Raw genomic sequence first — 19,697 nt, forward strand, 5'->3', positions numbered from 1 at the left:
CTACTCTGGAACCAGTTGACACTTCTTTCAAAATCCCTTTCACTGACTATAAGAGTCTTATAACAAGGCAAAGTATGGATCACTGGCAAAACCAAGAAGGCAGATTAAACTGAATCTCTAGTCTTGGCCATCTAGCTTCCACTTGAAATGAAAGGAAGTAGTCACACTTGCAAGACCTAGAATAGGACATGCACACCTTACTCACTTTTGTCTTCTTTCTTCCTCAGATCTGCCTTTCTGTATGAACTGCCAAGTGCAAATCACAGCCCAGCATATCATAGTTGACTGCCCTCTCTATAATGGAGTATGGCAAACCACTTTCTTATCAAGCCAGGCAGCCCAAATCGTACCTACTTTGCAACAAATTTTGGATGAGAGGTCTGACATTGATGCAGTTTTCACTTTTCTAAAAAATATAAAATGCTACGACAGAATATAGCATTTAAACTCCACAAAATACACATCTCACCTTTAATGATACATGGTAACTCCTATCATTGTTTGGCACATAATGGCCTTTAGCTGACGTTGCACCATAAAATCTTCCAACAACAACATATTATTATTATTATTAACAGCTGTTCCGTCTTCGATATAGCACCTGAATGCTGTTTTGTGATCACCGTTGATCTTAAGTGCATTGATTAGGTCTCGCTGCTTCAACAGTATTCACTGTTGAAGCAGCGAGACCTAATTCCCTTGCAATAGATGACAAACTTTTTCCTGCTTTGTACTTCTTAATCATTTTCATCTTCATTTCTAAATCAATTTTGTTTCATTTCCTAGCACTGCCAGCACTTGCACTTTCCATTGGCCGCTTTCCCTTCATCATTGTAATACGTAAATAGGAATGAAGAGAATTTTCTGAAAATTTGTTTTTTAAATGATTGAAGATTTCAGTGAAGGGGAACACATTTCACCATAATATAAGCGTAACAAACCCATAATAGCGTAAAAACCCACACAATTGCAGTTATAGGTATTATCGCAAATAATACCGATAACTGGAATAAGATTGAGTTTACTACACATTTATAATTAGATCCACTAACAGAAAAGTCCAATAAACTGGAAAATGCAAATTATTTTTATCGTTTTATGGTCATGACCTCCAGAAATATGCTTTAGAAAAATATCACAAAGGTGTTCAAAATGATTCTTATAATGGGAACATATGATAATGATGAAAGGGTAGTGCAATTTCCATTATGAATATGACCTTTTAGAGAGATAAATAGTTTAGTAATATAGCGAAATTTTCAACTTCCAAGGACATGGAACGAATTACAAAAAAAAAAAAAAAAAAATGCGTTATTGGGTTCACATTACGATATTTTTACGATACCTCCATTTATTCCTATGAGATGCAAAATACGTTTCCACAATTTTTTTTTTAAGTTCACCGGCTAGCAAAAACTTACGTAAAGTCGAATTTCTGTTAGCCGAGTATTACGTAAGTTGGAGAGTTCTTGTACTTCCTATTTGCCAATGTTAAACTTCAGTTGCCACCTCTCAGCCCATCTGCTCAACTTTTCTAGATCCTGTTGCAGCAGCATACTATCATTAGTGTCATTTATAATCCTACCGACCTTTGATCATCTGCAAACTTGGACATTAAGCCTGATATACCATCATCAATATCATTAATAAATACAAAAAACAACAATTGGACCCAACACTGAAACCTGGGAGACTCCACTAATAACATTAGTCCACGAAGAGCATTGTCCATTGATTACTACTCTCAGTCTTCTGACACTCAACCATCCCTTTATCCATAGCAGCAATTTGCCTCCAATGCCACACTGCTCAATTTGTGCAGCAGTCTTCTATGTGCAACAGTATCAAAAGCCTTTCGAAGATCCAAATATATGATATCAACATTATTCTTTGCATACAGTTCCTTTGTGACGGCATCATAGTATCCAATCAAATTGCTCAGACAAGCCTCCCCTTTAACAAACCCATGCTGTGCTTGAGTTATAACTGAAGTCTTGTATAGATAATCCTGCATTGCTTCTTTAACCAGTGCCTCCATTATTTTTCCTGGAACAGAAGTTAAACTAACAGGTCTTTAATTACATGTGTCGCCCTTTGATTCTCCTTTTTGAATTGGGGTCACATTTGCAAATCTCCAGTCCATGGGTACCTCCCCTGAGTCCCAGGAAGCTCTCATAATTATGGCTTAGGGTTTGCTTACATCCTTTGCTGCTGCCTTTAATATAAGTGAATAGATCCCATCCACCCTAGGTGCCTTTCTTATGTTTATCTTCAACAATTTCTCCTCTATTTTGCCCTCAGTTATTACAAAATCATCTAGCTCGCTGCCATAGTTTAATTCACCTCTGGCATTCCCCTTGCTGAATAACCCCTCATGTGTGAATGTAGATGCAAAATACTCATTTAGGTTGTTAGCTACCTGAGCAGGATCTTCAACAGTTGAACCATCGATATCAAGTGGACCAATCTGATTCATCCTATTCCTTCTGGTGTTTACGTAAGTAAAGAACTCTTTGCTTTTTTTTCTTTGCATCCTTTGCCAAAGATTTCTCATAATCTGCCTATCCTCCTTTGTGACTTGGTTACAGACCAGCTTATACTTATCATAGGCTTCTGTGTCACCTGTTAATTTATGTGTCCCATGCATTGTCTTCTCTGTCACATGTCTCATTAATTCATCTGACATCCATATAGGCCTAAACCTTGAACAGTATTTCTTAGATGGTATGAAAAGCTTAGTAGCTTCCAAGATTAATTCTTTAAATGCTTCCCATTTTCAATTTGTTGTTGGTAATGTCATCAGTTGGTCCCACTGTATAGAATTTAAATACTGTCTCAGACCACCATAGTCACCTTTACGAAAGCAAAAACCCTTCCCTTTACCCCTGATGGTAGTTACCTCTTTGAGTAAATCCCACTTCAGCACAATGTGATCACTGCTACTTAGTGGTTCCTTTATCCTTATCTCAGTATATATGTGCAGTTCCTTTATCTGCAAATATATACTGTTAATGTTGATTTTTGAGTAACTGGAGATCTATCAAGTTTGTGGTAAACACCACAAAGTTTTGTACCACTGCTAATAGTGTTTGGAAACTTTCCAATTGAACAGTTTTCTGTACTAATCCAGAAGGTTTGGGAAGTCCCTGGGTGTGTTGGTTAAGTTCATACATTGTATTCTGAATTTACCATGCTCACTTTCCTTTATATAATTTTGGAAATCAAATATGGATTACTGGCTTCAGAGAAAATGAGTGAAGCTGAACTGTGTGAAGTTGCATCTTGCTCAAAAAAAAAAAGCAGTGAATGGTGTAAGATAAAGAGAAAAATTCATCACAGCACAGAGAGGTGTGGGGAGCAAGTTTTGTACTTACTTTGGTCTTCCGTGGAATTTTTGAATTTTGCAGAAATGAGAACTCTGTATAATAAATGCTTTGAAATATTAATTTTTTCTTATTTTGGCTTGTTTGCTCAACGTAGAGTGAAATCAGAATTTTTTAAAATATTTATATAGAAAGAAAACTTGTTCCTTTTTTTTTTTACAGTTGCAGCAATATATTCTACATCTGTTTATTTATGTCATGATTAAATTTCATTGGCTTCTAAATTCCAGAGAGTGTCTTTAATTTTGAATAGAAATTAGAAAACAGGCCAGCAATCCCCTCTGATTTTGAAGTCATCTCTTCCTCTAAATTGCAAAACTAAATCATGTTATCACCTATTAAAATTGTTATTAACTTGAAACACAGATAAGAGAATAATCACCCTGAAAATGTAAATACAAACACATACTCTGCAGAGCCAACATGTGACAAACGTAAATACAGTAAACCTCCGCTATTCGCGGGGGTTACGTTCCTGAGAAATGTCGCAAATACCGAAAACGCGCATACTGAGTTATGGCTCCCATAGTAATAAAGGGGTTCCGTTCCAAAGTATGAAATATATAAGAAAAACTAGTCTAAAATTTTGTCTATGTATGTATTATATGTACCTTCATAATATGACTATGTACATAGTGAAATACAAGCATATGGCATCGAAATGAAAATAAGAAACAATTTAATATTAAATGTAATATTTATTAGAAATTTCAAACAAATCTTTCAAACCAGCGCCTTTGCTAGCAAAAAAACTTATCGCACCAGTGCTATCACCAGTTTCGCTAAAGTGTTAAAGGAGCTTTGCTTTTTCACAAATGATGAGTGAACTTAACAGAATTTTATTTTGAGTTCAGTTTTCTATCGACAGATTTAAAGCTTTTTCCATTTTTTCTAATTTAACATCAAGAGTTACAGAGCAAATTTTTGAAGCAATTAGCGCGTTTTCATGGACACTACGGTGGATTTTTTCTTCCGATTTTTTTGATGGATCGTACCGTTGACTCATTGATTTTATAATGTTTTGCCACTGAGAAGACACTTTCACCATTAGAAATTTCGTCTAATAACTGAATTTTATTTGCTAATGTCATCACCTTCTTTGATATTTTCACATTTCCCTTGTTATTCGTAGCCATATTTTTGTACGGGTTAGAAAGAACTTGTCCTCAATAAAGTCATTTTCTTCCGTTAACACACTCGAAAAAGTCTGTTTTACACTGCAAAACGGTAGATTTATCACTTTTGTAAGCATATCAATTTATATATTTATTCAATTTATAAGTATATAAATTAAAAGCAAACGACGAAACCTTCCATGACAAGCGCATAACACATACTGAACAAGGATTAGCGAGAAACATCCACGCTCGCGATTTTGTCACCCCTCTCCCCCCCACCCACTGAGCGCTGTTTTGACCGGGAAAGATAATTTTAGCCACGCCCATGTTTTTTTATGGCGGAAAATATTCACGGCGCTTTAAAATTCACATTTTTTTTAGGTTTCATTTTATATTAAATCGGCGATCACGAAACCGCGAATACAGATACCTCGAATAGCGGGGGTTTACTGTACATGCATATGAGGTGTGGCAGAAAAGTTCCTAAGCTGGTGCTGTTGCGGTCATGATGATGAGTTTGAAAATAAACTTAAGTGGTACGTTGTAGTTCAGACTTCCTCCAACAGATGGTGGTACAGAGATTTTCCATTAGGTTGACAGGTTGCAAGTACAACCAGTTTCATTAGTAGCATTAACGTTCCATTTCACGATTTTGTAATGGAGCAATTAATGAATATCAAATTTTGCTTTATACTGGGAAAATGTGTAATAGAAAAATACGAAATGATAAAAACTGCTTATGGTGATGAAACGTTGTTACCAATATGTTTGAATGGTATAAGTGGTTAAAACATGGATGTGAGGATATTTGCAATAACCCAAGAAGTGGGCACCTGTTAACTCCTCAAAATGAGGACAAAGTTGAAAAAGTTTAGGAAATTGTGGCAAGAGATTGTTGTTTGACCCTCAGAATGATGGCTGATGAGTTGGATATGAATAAGAATATGATTTATCAAATTCTCCATGAAGATTTGGAGAAAAGGAAGGTCTGTGCAAAATTTGTGCTGAACAGCTTCATGGTTGAGCAGAAGCAATGAAGAGTGTCATTATGCAAAGACTTCATCCAGACTTGTCAAGGTCCTGATGTCCTGAGCTGTATTGTTACTGGCGTTGAGTGTTGAGTCTGTCTGTGCAACTCAGAGATGAAGCATCCGAGCATACAGTGGACTTCAAAATCATTACCAAGGGCCAAAAAGTTTTGTTTATAGAAGTCCAGGATCAAGATGACGCTGATCATGTTTTTTGACAAACGGTGTAATTCATAAAAATTTGTACCAGAAAGGGAGGCAGTCATTGCTGAGTTCTGTGTGTATAGCTGCTTCAGAGACTGCTGAAGTGCATTTCCCAGTGAGGCTGCAGTTTCAAGAGAAATGCCTGGTTTTTGTTGCACGACGATGCCCTCCCCATGATGCACTTGTTGCGAAGATTTTTCTGAAAAAACATGGCATTGTACAGATCAACCATCTACCCTACTCTCCTGATCTGTCACCTGCGGACTTCTTCCTCTTACCCAAGGTGGAAAGTGCCCTCAAAAGAAAGATTTCAGGTATGTAGAGGACATAAAGAAAAATGTAACAACTGAATTTGAACATCAATTCTTTGGATGCCTTTACTGACTCTTTTCAGAAACTTTCAGAATAGTGTAAAAGATGCATTCAGTCAAGTGGTGATTACTTTGAATAAAAATATAACTATTTTTGAGCTCCTTCATTTTGTGTTCTTTTTATTGCATCAGTCTGGGAACTTTGTCACACAGTGTACATATTGCTAAAAGGTTAAGATGGGGAGCAAGATCTGCAGGCAAATAAACAATTAGTACAAAAAGATGTAATTGCCTGCAACAGTTTGAGCATTACATGTATTGGCTTTGTACCAAATATCTTTCCTAACAATGAAAATAAAATGGCGGAACCATATACTGTGAAACTTATTTTAGCAGCTGCAAAAAAGGGGTGATATGTGCAATATTTAAAGATAAATCAGCAAAAAATCTCAAGCTCATTTCATAGTTGACTGTCTCTGAAAAATAAATTCACGGCATGTTGGATAACATGAGAGAGAGAGACACAACTGCTCTCTTTAATTAGATGAATGCAGTCATTGTCAGTGATCCTTCCTCAGTTATGTGAGATCTGAATTTGATAGCAAAATTAATAACAGTCTTTTTGCTGCATTTGCCATTTTGTAATAGTGATGAAACCGTGCTTAATAGTCTGAATGATTGTATTACTTCAGATGGGATTGAATGGCCAAGCTTTATAGGATTCAGATGGGACACGTGCAATATCAGGAAAGTATATAATATTGGTGTAAATACACCATAGTTTACCCATAAATTTAACTACATAAGTAGTGTAATAGCATTGTTTGATTTTATCTCATATTGTGGCTACCTTCACAACGAGATACCATGTATTGCACTACTTAGAATAAATAACGCTTCTCTAGTAGAAGAGACTACTGTTATTTATTCTCAGTGGGCACCCCCCACCACCACCCAGACAGCACCATTTTGGAGCTTGTTGGCTCGCTCATCGGTGGACGGGCAGGTACCCTGGTAATGCAAACATGCCATCACAGTTGCAAAGTTAATTTCACAATATGAGAGATGCCAAATGGTGAAGATAATGATAATATTTTGAAGACTAAATGCACAAGGCATAATATGTTATGGGTGAAATTAACTATACAATATCGGTGTAAATAGTTTACCAATAAATTTAACTACAGTCAGTGTAACGTCATCATTTGGTTTTATCTCATATTGTGGCTACCTTCACAACAAGATACCAGGTATTGCTCTACTTCAAATAAATAACACTTTTCTAGTAGAGGAGACTACTGTTATTTATTCTCAGTGGGCACCGCCACCCAGACATCTGGGTGGTGAGGCCCACTTAATTTCCTCATATAGAAACCTATTGCAATCTTAGCAAGCGAGTTGCCCTCTTTGGATCCTTTCAAGAAACTGTGTTTTTTTAGGTGCATTTTCCATACTTGAACACATTATTTCCAGTGTAGACTTACAATTGTCTTTTACAGTGGGATTATGACCATTCTGCTTCCATATCTCTACAAACTAGTGATTCTATAAATCACTGATAGGATACTATGGGCTTTCTTTGCTGCCTGTCTACACTGATTGAAGAACTTCATATCTGACTCTGCTGTAATTCCCAAGTCCCTTTCTTCTTCTATTGACTTTAGTTCAACCCCACCAAGTGTATAAGTTGTTATTTTCCAAGTTTAAGCCCTTGAATTTTGAAGTATAAAATCATACACAGATAAGCTCGGGAGGGGGGGGGAACAAAAGGGCGATTCTCCAATGCATCACACACTAAAAAAAATGTGCGGAATGTGAAATGTTGGTGAACCTGTCTAGAACCGGACATGATCAAGCCAAGGAGGATGTCTTTGTGTGTGCTAGGTGCAGAGACTATGAGGAAATTAGATGCCAACTCAGCATTCTGATGAGCATCTTTGAGAGTTTGAGGTGTAGAGTAGATGCCCTTGAGGAAATTCATAAGGGGGGCCCATCAAAATCTCTCAGCTGCTTAACTCAAATCCAGAGCTCAATCCTGTACATCATGCAACACAGCGGCAATCTCCAAGGCAGAATGCTCTAGTCCCACAGGAACTAGTTATTCTTGATGACTCTATTGTCAGGGACACGGAATATGTTATGCAAAAAGGATAAGTGGAACAGGACTAGGGTATGTCTGCTGGGGGCAAAAGTTGATGATGATGTAGAGCAGATATCATCTTTTAAGGGCAAAAAAGGTGATATTGTTATACACGTTGCCACTAATGACCTTAAGAGTAAGAGATCAGCAGATTTAATTAACAAGTACAGGTCAATGTTCAAAAAAATCGTGAGCTAGGGTGAATTTGAAACTGTATGTAATTCTGCCCAGACACAATAGGACAGAGTATATGATGATAGCCTTGTCAATCAGTTCAGCCCTGGAGAGATTGTGCAAGGCTCATGCGGTAGAATTTTTTTCTGTGTGGTCTGTGCTTGCTAACAGGAGAGACTGCTTTTACAGGGATGGGATACACTTAAATAAAAAGGGTGCAAGAATATTTGCTAATGATATCGCAGCAGTGTTAGGTAGGTCGGAAAACTGCTAGCTTGCGGGGATTCATAGACTAAAAGATTAACAGTAGCTGCAGGCAGAGGCGAAAGTGAGTCTTGCACTGCTTCTATTGTAATCAGCAGCAGTCTAGAGAGTAAGTTGGCATTAGCATTAGTAGAGGCATATGATGCAAGAAAGCAAGCTTATGCAGCATTAGCCAAAAAAAAAAAAAAAAAACCACTTCCATTTCACCCCTCCGTTCATTCGAAATACCTGTCCAGCTGAGCCTTAAATTTATTTAGGCTATCAACTTCCACAACAAGGGATGGAAGTCTGTTCCAGCAACCAACAACCCGCTGGCTAAAGGCAAATTTCCACACGTCTATCCTACATCTGTCTTTCCTGAATCTGAGTTTATGCTCTCTCAGGTGATTATTCTGAGCAAGAGGAAGAATCCCATCGGCATTGAGCATGCTCAAACCATTCAAAGCTTTATACACCTCTATCAGATCACCTCGCCGGTGCCTGGTCTCCAGACACTGTAATTTGCAAAATTTAAGCCTCTCTTCGTAAGAGCAACCCTTTGTGCCATTCACTAATCTTGTTGCCCTTCTCTGTACTCGTTCCAGCAGTTCTACATCCTTCTTGAAATGAGGCCTCCAGACCTGTACACAGTACTCAAGGTGTGACCTGACCATTGCCTTATACAAGGGAATAATCACCTCCCTATCCCTGCTAGAAAAATTCCTCCTGTATATCATTCACAAGACTCATGATATACATTCCTGTATACCATGAGCTACTCTTGCAGCCCGTCTCCACTGCTCAGAGAATTTCATATCTGCTTGCACAGTTACCCCCAGGTCCTTTTCATTCTCTACCGCTGTCAGTGTAGTACCACAGAGTTGATACGTTGCTCTGAGGTTGATGTTTCCCATATGTAGTACTTTACGTTTGTCAATGTTAAACTTCATTTGCCACCTGTCAGCCCATCTGCTCAACCTTTCCAGATCCTGTTGCAGCAGCATAGCATCAGTAGTGTCCTTAAAAACCTTGCCAACCTATGTATCGTCTGAAAACTTGGACATTAAGCTTGATATACCATCATCAATATCATTTATAAATACAGAAAACAATAATGGACCCAACACTGAACCCTAAGTGACTCCACTAATACATTTGTCCACGATGAGCAGTGTCCATTGATTACCACTCTCTGTCTTCTCCTCTCACCCTCCCCTTTATCCATAGCAGCAATTTGCCTCCAATGCCACACTGCTCCAATTTGTGCAGCAGTCTTCCATGTGCAACAGTATCAAAAGCCTTTTTAAGATCCAAATATATGATATCAAAGTTATTCCCTGCATCCAGTTCTTTTGTGACTGCATCATAGTATCTAATCAAATTGATCAGACAAGACTTTCCCTTAACAAAGCCATGCTGTGTCCGAGCTATAACCGATGTCTTGCCTAGATGATCCTGCAGTGCTTCTTTAACCAGTGCCTCCATTAATTTTCCTGGAACAGAAGTTCAACTCACAGGTCTATAATTACTTGTGTCAGCCTTTGATCCTACTTTGTGAATTGGGGTCACATTTGCACATCTCCAGTCTATGGGTACCTCCCCTGAGTCCAAGGAAGCTCTCATAACTATGGCTAAAGGTTTGCTTACTTCCTTTGCTGCTTCCTTTAATATAATTGGATAGATCCCATCCATCCCTGGTACCTTTCTTGTGTTTATCTTCAACAATTTCTCCTCTACTTTACTCTCAGGTATTACAAGATTATCTATCTTACTGCCAGAGTTGAATACACCTCTGGCATTCCCCTCGCTGAATAACTCCTCATGTGTGAATGTCGATGCAAAATATTCATTTAGTTTCTTAGCTACCTGACCAGGATTATCAACAGTTGAACCATTGATATCAAGTGGACCAATCTGATTCATTCCCTTCCTTCTAGAGTTTTCATAAGTAAAGAACTCTTTGCTGTTTTTCTTTGCATCCTTCGCCAAAGATTTCTTGTAATCTGCCTTCGCCTGCATAACCTCCTTTGTAACTTGGTTACAGATCAACTTATATCTATCATAGGCTTCTGTGTCACATGTTAATTTATATGTATCCCATGCATTTTTCTTCTCTGCCATATGTCTCATTAGTTCATCTGACATCCATTTGGGCCTAAACCTTGAACAATATTTGTTAGTTGGTATGTAAAGCCTAGTAGCTTCCAAGATAAGTTCTTTGAATGCTTCCCATTTTGAAATTGCTGTTGGTAACATCATCAGTTGGTCCCACTGTATAGAATTTAAATACTGTCTCAGACCATCGTAGTCGCCTTTATGAAAGCAAAAACCCTTCCCTTTACTCCTGATAGTAGTTACCTCTTTGAGTAAATCCCACTTCAGCACACTGTGATCACTGCTGATAATCAGATCAAGAGTATTACTCCCTCTAGTTGCCTCCCGAACATGCTGATGTAGAAAACAATCATCCAATAAATCCACAAATGCCTTACTAGTGTGTGAGTGACCAACCCACAAATTCCAGTCAATATCTGGGAAATTAAAATCCCCCATTATAAGACTCCCTGATTTACTGGCCCACTCTATTTCCCTGTACAGTTTCTTTTTATACTCATCAGAGTCATTAGGCCTATAGCACACTCCTACTCTCAATTTTGATCTCCCAATGCTTATGTTACAACAAACTGACTCAACACTGCACTGTCCAGCAATGTCGACTGGCTTCATTTCCTTGGATTTTATGTGTTTCTTAACTAATAGCATAACCCCTCCTCCCTTCCTATCCTGTCTATCCTTTCTGTACACATTGTTCTCCCCAAATTCCAGTTGTACATTCCTTATATCTGTGTGACACCACGTCTCTGATATCCCAACAATATCTGCTTTTGATGTTGTGAGCAACACCTCAAATTCATCAAATTTATTTACCAAACTCCTAGCATTGGTATACACGCAAGTATACATGCACCTGTTCCTATTCTTAGCTACCTTAACACAACCCATGTGTTTACGTGTACCACAGTGACTCCCAGCATTCTCTGAAATATCCTGCATCTTGTTTTCCAGGCTGCTGCTCATTCCAATAGAAGCAGTGCAAGAATCACTTTCACCTCTGCCAGTGGCTATTGTTAATCTATTAGGCCTTGAATCAGCCCAAGCTAGCAGTTTTCCGACCCACCTAACACTGCCTCGATTGCATCAGAAACTATTCTTGCACCTTTTTCTATTTAAGTGTATCCCATCCCTGTACAAGCAGTCTTGCCTGTTAACAAGTACAGACCAGGCTGAAAAAAATTCTACCCCTTGAGCCTTGCACAATCTCTCCAGTGCCGAATTGATCGACAAGGTTCTCATCATATACTCCCTCCTATCGTGTCTGGGCAGAATTGCAGACACTCTCAAATTCAACCCTAATTCACGGCTTTTTTTCAACAGTGACCTATACTTGTTAAGTAATTCTGCCGGTCTCCTACTCTTAATATAATTAATATTAAGTTGCTGGGGATTTCAAGAGCTGCTGGCAGTCATCATGGAAAAAGTAAATACATGAGCTGTGTTAGGGTAACTAAGAGTAAGAACAACTGTATGTATACTTGCATGTACACCAATGCTAGAAGTATAGTAAATAAATTTGATGAAATTGAACTACTCATCAATGCATCAAAGGTAGATATTGTTGGGATATCAAAGACACAAGATATAAGCAGTGCAGAATTGGAATTTGGGGAGTACAATGTGTACAGAAAGGATAGACACAGTAGGAAGGCAGGAGGGGTTATGCTGTTAGTTAAGAAACAAATAAAATCTAAGGAAGTGCATCCAGTTGACATGGGTGAACATTGCAATGTTGAGTCAGTTTCTTGTGACATAAACACTGGGAAAGGGAAAATGAGGGTAGGAGTGTGTTTTAGGTGTAATGACTGTGATGAGTACAATGAATAATAGAGTGGAACAGTAAATCAGAATGTCTTGTAATGGGGGATTTTAACTTTCCAGATATTGGCTGGAACTTGTGGGTTGGTCACTCGCACGATAGCAAGACTTTTGTGGATTTATTGGAGGATTGTTTTCTACAGCAACATGTTCATTGAGCATGCTCAATGCCAATGGGATTCTTCATCTTGCTCAGAATAATCACCTCAGAGGGCATAAATTCAAATTGAGGAAGGACGGATGTCAGATAGATGTGCGGAAATTTGCCTTTGGCCAACGGGTGGTTGGTTGGTGGAACCGACTTCCATCACTTGTTGTTGAAGTTGATAGCCTAAACAAATTTAAAGCTCAACTGGACAAGTATTTCGAACAAACGGAGGTGTGAAATGGGAGTGGTGTGTGTTTTTTTTTTTTTTTTTTTGGCTGATGCTGAATAAGCTTGCTTTCTTGCATCATATGCCTCTACTAATGCTAATGTTCAAGGGTCAACCAGAGGGGGTAACACTCTTGATCTGATTATCAACAGTGATGACTCATGCAATAGGAATTTGCAAATAAAGGAACCATTAGGTGACATGATCACAGACTACTAATGTGGAATTTACTTAAAGATGTAACTACCATAAAATAGAAAGGGAAGGGTTTTTGTTTTCAGAAAGGTGACTACAGTGGTCTCAGGCAGTTTTTGAATTCTGTACAGCGGGATCAACTCATGATGTTAAAAACAGTGAATTCTACATGGGCGGCCATCAGGGAAGTGATCTTCGAAGCTACTAGGCTTTTCATACTAACTAAGAAATACTGTTCAAAATTTAGACCTAAACGGATGTCTAATGAACTAATGAGGCTCGTGGCAGAGAAGAAAAATGCGTGTGATGCATATAAATTTGCTGGTGACACAGAAGCCTATGGCAGATATAAACTAGTCTGTAATCAAGTCACAAAGGAGGTTAGGCAAGCAAAGGCTAATTATGAGAAATCCTTGGCAAAGGATGCTAAGAAAAACATCAAAGACTTCTTTACTTATGTAAACTCTAGAAGGAAGGAGACGAATCACATTGGTCCACTTGACATCAATGATTCGATTGTTGATGAACCTTCTGAGGTAGCTGACATGCTGAATGAGTATTTTGCATCTATATTCACACAAGAGGAAGTCTGTAGGAAAGTGGAGGTTAGAAGCTTATCAAACTCTGATGGGGAGCTAAATGATTTTGTAATAACAGAGAGGAAAGTGGGGTAGAAATTGTTGAAGTTAAACATAAAAAAGCACCTAGGGCAGATGGAATCTATCCAATTATATTGAAGGAGGCAGTGAGGGAAGTAAGCAAACAATTAGCCTTAATTATGAGAGCATCCTTGCATTCATGGGAGATCCCCCATGGACTGGAAATGTGCAAATGTATCTGCAATTTACAGAGCTGGGTTCAAAGGGTGATGCAAATAACTATAGACCTGTTAGTTTAACTTCTGTTCCGGGGAAAACAATGGAGTCACTGGTTAAAGAAGGATCATCTAGACAAGACTACAGCAGTAGTTCAGACACAGCATGGGTTTGTTAAGGGGAAGTCTTGTTTGACCAATTTGATTGTATACTATGATGTGGTTATAAAGGAATTGGATGCAAAAAATAATCTTGATATCATATACTTGGATTTCAGGAAAGCTTTTGATACTGTTGCACATGGAAGACTGCTGTACAAATTGGAGCAGTATGGCATTAAGGGCAAGTTGCTGCAATGGATAAAGGGATGGTTGAGTGGGAGATGGCAGAGTGTGGTAATAAAGGGACACTGCTCTATGTGGACTAATGTTATTAGTGGAGTCCCCCAGGGTTCGGTGCTGGCCCATTGTTTTGTGTATTTATCAGTGATATCAATTAAGGTATATCAGGCTTAATGTCCAAGCTTGCAGATGATATGAAGGTTGGTAGGGTTGTTAATGATAGTAAGGACAGTATGCTACTGCAACAGGATCTAGAAAAGTTAGGTAGATGAACTGAGAAGTGGCAAGTGAAGTTTAATATTGACAAATGCAAAGTACTGCATATGGCTAGCAGTAACTCAAGAGAAATGTACCAACTGTGTGGTACTACACTCAGGGAGGTGGAGAATGAAACAGATTTGGGGGTAATTGTGCAATCGGATATGAAGTTCTCTGAGCAGTGGAGATGGACTGTCACTCTGACAGTCCATCTCCAAGGTCATGGAGTTTTGTCAATGGTATATAAGAATTTTGCTAGTAGAGACAAGAAGGCGATTATACCTTTGTAGAAGGCAATGGTCAGGTACCACCTTGAGTACTGTGTACAGATCTTGGGGCCTCATTTTAGGAAGGATGTAGAGTTGCTAGGAGTACAGAGAAGGGCAACAAGATTGGTGAGAGGAACAAATGGGTTCTCTTACCAGGAGAGGCTTAAATTCTGTAAGTTGCAGCATCTGGAGACTAGCATCTGTGAAGTGATCTGATTGAGGTGTATAAGGCCTTGAATGGTTTGAGCAGGCTCAATGCTGATGGGATACTTCCACTTGCTCACATTGAGAACCTGAGAGGGCATACATTTGAATTGAGGAAAGATGGTTGTAGAATAAATGTGTGGAAGTTTGTCTTTAGCCAGCGGTTAGTTGATTGCTGGAACAGACTTCCATCTGTTGTTGTGGAAGTTGATAAGCTAAATAAATCTAAGGCTGAACTAGACAAACATTCAGAGTGACCACATGAGTGAAATGGGAAGGGTTTTTTTTTTTTTTTTTTGCTGATGCTCTATAAGCTTTTTTTCTTGCATCTTATACCTGAACTAATGCTAATAACTGCCATTTTTCTGACAGTCTCTAAAGTAAGTCTGTCTAAGTCATCCTTAAGAAGCTCTGCTTGGCACTGATCATTAACTACCCTTCCACTCTTGATATCATCTGCAAAAGTTTTAATCATCAATGTCATTTAGGAAATTCAAAGACAACAGTGGTCCAGTAGTGATCCCTGTGATACCTCACTTCTTATATTTGCCCAATGTGAAGAATGACCATTAAATGCAATATTCTGCCTCCTGCCTTGCAGCCATCCTGTGATCCATCTAAGGCAGAGCTGGCAAACCCTTTTGAGAGCAAGTTCAAAAATTGTTGATAGGTTTATAAAACAATTTTGATGCAGGCCCATTTTACTTTACCCCTAGGTAAAAAAAAATTGGGATAGCAGTGTATGCCATGTGCCAAGAAAATACTCTTTCACACAGCCTTAGCACATGTGCACTTAGGGTTGGCATCCCTGAACTAAGGATTTTTCCTGTGATTCCAGCATATACGATAACCATTCATGTGGGACTGAGTGAAATGTTTTTCTGAAATTCAAGTAAACAATATCAAAATTATTTCCTACATCCAGCTCATAAGTGACTCTGTGAAAATAGTTAACCAGGTAAGTATGATTTAGTTAAGTATGATTTTCCCTTTACAAAACTATGCTGTGTTTACTTCAGAATTCCATTTATATCCAAAAGATCTTTTACAAAATGCACAAGGCATAATTCCTTATGGGTTTAGGTAATTAACTATATAATATCGGTGTAGATACACCATATTGTACCCATAAATTTGATCTATGTATGTAGTGTAAAAGGCATCCTTTTTATTGTATCTCATATTGTGAGTGCCTTCACAATGGGATAGCTGGTATTGCACTACTTCAAATAAATAATGCTTCTCTAGTAGAGAAGGCTAGTAGTCTTATATATCTGCCACAGATATACAAAGGGTACTAGGAAAGTTTTGCAATACAGCTTTGTTTATTTAATTTTTTCAAAGTAATTTCCTCTACATTCAATACACCTCACCATCCTCCGAAACCAATCTTTAAACCAGTTCTGCCAAGTTTCACTAGGGAGTAAAGCACACTCGTTGTCCCAAGCCCGTAGAAGGTCCTCATCACTGGAAAACCGCCTCCCTTTTAGCTTCATTTTCACATGCGGGAACAGTGCAAAGTCGCAGGGAGCAAGGTCTGGACTGTAGGGAGGGTGCTCGAGAAGTTTCAGTCCTGTCGTGGTCAAATATTCGGTGCAGGCTTTGGCGCGGTGAGCTGGAGCATTTTCGTGATGGAGGTACCAGGTGTCCATTCTTGACTTTGGCCGCAGGTTCTTCATAGATCCAATGACTTTAGGCAGGCATTGTTCAGTATACCACTTAGCTGTGACTGTCTTCTGCATGTCCAAAACGACATGTTCCACAATTCCACTCGATTTGAAAAATACAGCTATCATTTTCTTCTTTACAGATCGGGATTTTCTGACAATTACGGGTGTGTCGTCATCATCAAAGACCCATACTTTGTTTTGAGCCTTGGTCGGCAGATCGTAATAGTACAGCCAAGTCTCGTCACCTGTCACGATGTTGTTCACATACCGAGATTGTCCCTTATCAAACTTTTTTAACATCTCCCGGCACCAAGTCACACGTCGTGTCATCTACTCTTCAGTCAGTTGATGCGGCACCCAGAGAGAACAAAGTTTCTTCACGTGCAAATGATCTTGCAGAATCGAACGAATTGCTGGTGTATTTAGGCCCAAAGTATCCTCTATCTGTTGGTAGGTCACTCGCCTGTTTTCGTCAAGCATTTTCCTCACAGCAGTAACGTTTTCCTCCGTAACTGACGTTCATGGCCTTCCCGGCCTCTCAGAATCCTCCAGAGTGAAATTTCCCCTTTGGAATTCTCTATACCACCTGAATATCGTTGTACCATGTGGACAATCATCATCTAGTGCAAGAGTCATTTCTTCTAAGCACTGGTCTATGGTTAAACCACGCACGAAATTATACCGCAAACTGTCCTTATCTCATTTCGTGACCACGATGCCATCGCAAGCACTTTACACTCTCACTACTAATGAATAACTGAGCCCATCGACTTGGCGCGGCGGCTACTATGCACATATGAACATGTCTCAACATGCAGCAACAAGCAGCTTCCTGTGATTCATTGTTGCGTCATATTGCAAAACTTTCCTAGTACCCTTTGTATAACAGTAGATTTTCCCTGCCACTGAAGTCAGATATAGTGAAGTAGGAAACTACTGACTGATCAGTCAGTAGTTGCCTATACTTCACTCTTAGAACTGCCTTTTTTTATTGATGATTCATTGGCATTTCTCTTCTTTGTATTCAAATTGGTGAAAAAACTTCTTGTACCTACCTTTTGCTATTGTAGTCAGCAATTTCTCATAATTTACGTTTATCAACCTACTTCTTTTTGTGATACTGTTATAGATCAGTTTGTCACTGTTATCATGGTCAGTAATTTTTATGGCTCTGTAACTTTTCCATGCCATTTTTCCTGCCTGTTAAACTGCCTGATTCATTATTTATCATGGAATGCTCCTCATCCTGTATTTTCTTAATGGTATACAGGCACTCTTCGACTTAAGTACTTAAATGTTTTTTTTTTCATGTACGTTAGTGCATTTTGTAAGTAAATCCAACTTTGGTCTTATAGATACTAAATACATGTACAGGACAGCACAACTCACCAAGATTATAACCCATAACAAACTTCACCAGGCCGTATGTACGGTATTGTTTACAGCATTTTATGATTTGAAACAAAGCTAAATGAGGCTTAAAAATTACACAATGAATAATAATGTAGAGTACATAAACAAGATACAATATACAAGAAAAAAAATAAACAAGAGTTTTTTTTTTTTGGTTGTAAAATTTAAAACAAAAAAGTTAAGCGATCAATAACACGCACAAATTGAAACTAACATGATATGCACAAATGAGATAAGGAGTAACAAGCTTATGAAGCTTAAAAAAATAGGAATGAAGAGAAGATTCTGAAAATTTATTTGTTTTTTTTATATGATTGAAGATTTCAGTGAAGGGGAAGCACATTTCACCCTAATAATAGATTGCACTAACAGAAAAGCCCAATAAACCAGAAACTGCAAATTGTTTTATGGTAGTGACTGCCAGAAATGTGCTTTAAAAAATATCACAAAGGTGTTCAAAATTGATTCTTATACCAAACCAGCAATAAACAAGTGTTGGAGAAAGGTTTTATTTTAGTAGTATCAGTGATTAATGTTATATTTCTCCAATTATACTGTCTGTAAAATTGCATGTGTTCTGTTGTTGATTTTCTGTTTGCTGGATGAAAAACCCAAGTTTCCAGGACAATAAACTGTGCAAGTATAGTGCATTTTAATCGTTTAGATTGGTTTGTTTTGAAATTTGATTCTATAAAGTAAGTGGCTGATTCTAGTGATATGTTAACCGGCACCTACTTATTTCAGGGCTTACGATTGTCTCTGACTGGACCACGTAGTACTTCCTCTCAGCCAGTAGGAGCGTTTGTAAAAATGTTGGTCATGTGTTTTGTTTTTGCATCCTTTAGTTAAAAGTGATTTTTGTGTTGTGCTTATTTGACATAAATTTATATAAAACTAATACAATTTCCGTTATAAAAATGACCTTTGTAAAAATTTCACCATCCAAGGTCTTGGAACGAATTACCAAAAAAATATGTTATTGAGTTCATATTACTCTATTTTCAGGATGTGATTGTGTCTCTGGAACAGATTAATATCGTAAAGCAGAGGTCCATTGTACATGGCAGCTGATTTTGGTACTTCACGTGTGTGGTTCAAAACTGTTGATATATTTTTAATATACAGTATTTTTATTAATTTTGAGAAGTTTTGTGCGTTGTACATATCTACAAGTTGTATGTAAGTAGAGGAGTGCCTGTATGTACATTCAAGGATTCTTTGACTATAGCTTTAATGGTATACCATAATTCTAATGTATTTGATCTCTGTGCTATTTCTCAAGTTGATAGAGGCCACCTAGCAGCTTAAGCTGCCATAATCTCCTTTTCTGAAATTAAAACCCATTTCTTTGCCTTTAACAACTGCTACTTATCTTTTTGTCATCTAACTTAGAACTCTGTGTTCACTCTCTGCTGCTAGCCCTACAATGTCATCTGGTTTATGGGTGATACTCAGGTCTAAAATATTCTTGCCCCTAGTACTATCCCTGATATGCTTATACAAATAACAGTCATCTAGTCAAATTAAAAATTTTGTTCTTTGTTTGAATTGAAAAGTGGTTCCAGTTCAACAATTTAGATAAATGATAACCTTCCAGCTTACTGTTCAAAAACATTATATTTCA

The 19,697-nt window shown here is 38.1% G+C and overlaps 1 protein-coding gene across 1 annotated transcript in view; it reads left to right on the forward strand.

Annotated features, from left to right (window-relative positions):
• The window catches only part of LOC150089384 (band 4.1-like protein 4), a 582,252-nt gene that overhangs the window by 532,682 nt on the left and 29,873 nt on the right, over nt 1–19,697 (forward strand). The gene's annotated exons all lie outside the window — the stretch shown is intronic.

The sequence above is a fragment of the Mastigoproctus giganteus genome, chromosome 2 (genome assembly GCF_048544385.1).
Source record: "Mastigoproctus giganteus isolate SK-2022 chromosome 2, ASM4854438v1, whole genome shotgun sequence".
NCBI classification, from domain to species: Eukaryota; Metazoa; Arthropoda; class Arachnida; order Uropygi; family Thelyphonidae; genus Mastigoproctus; species Mastigoproctus giganteus.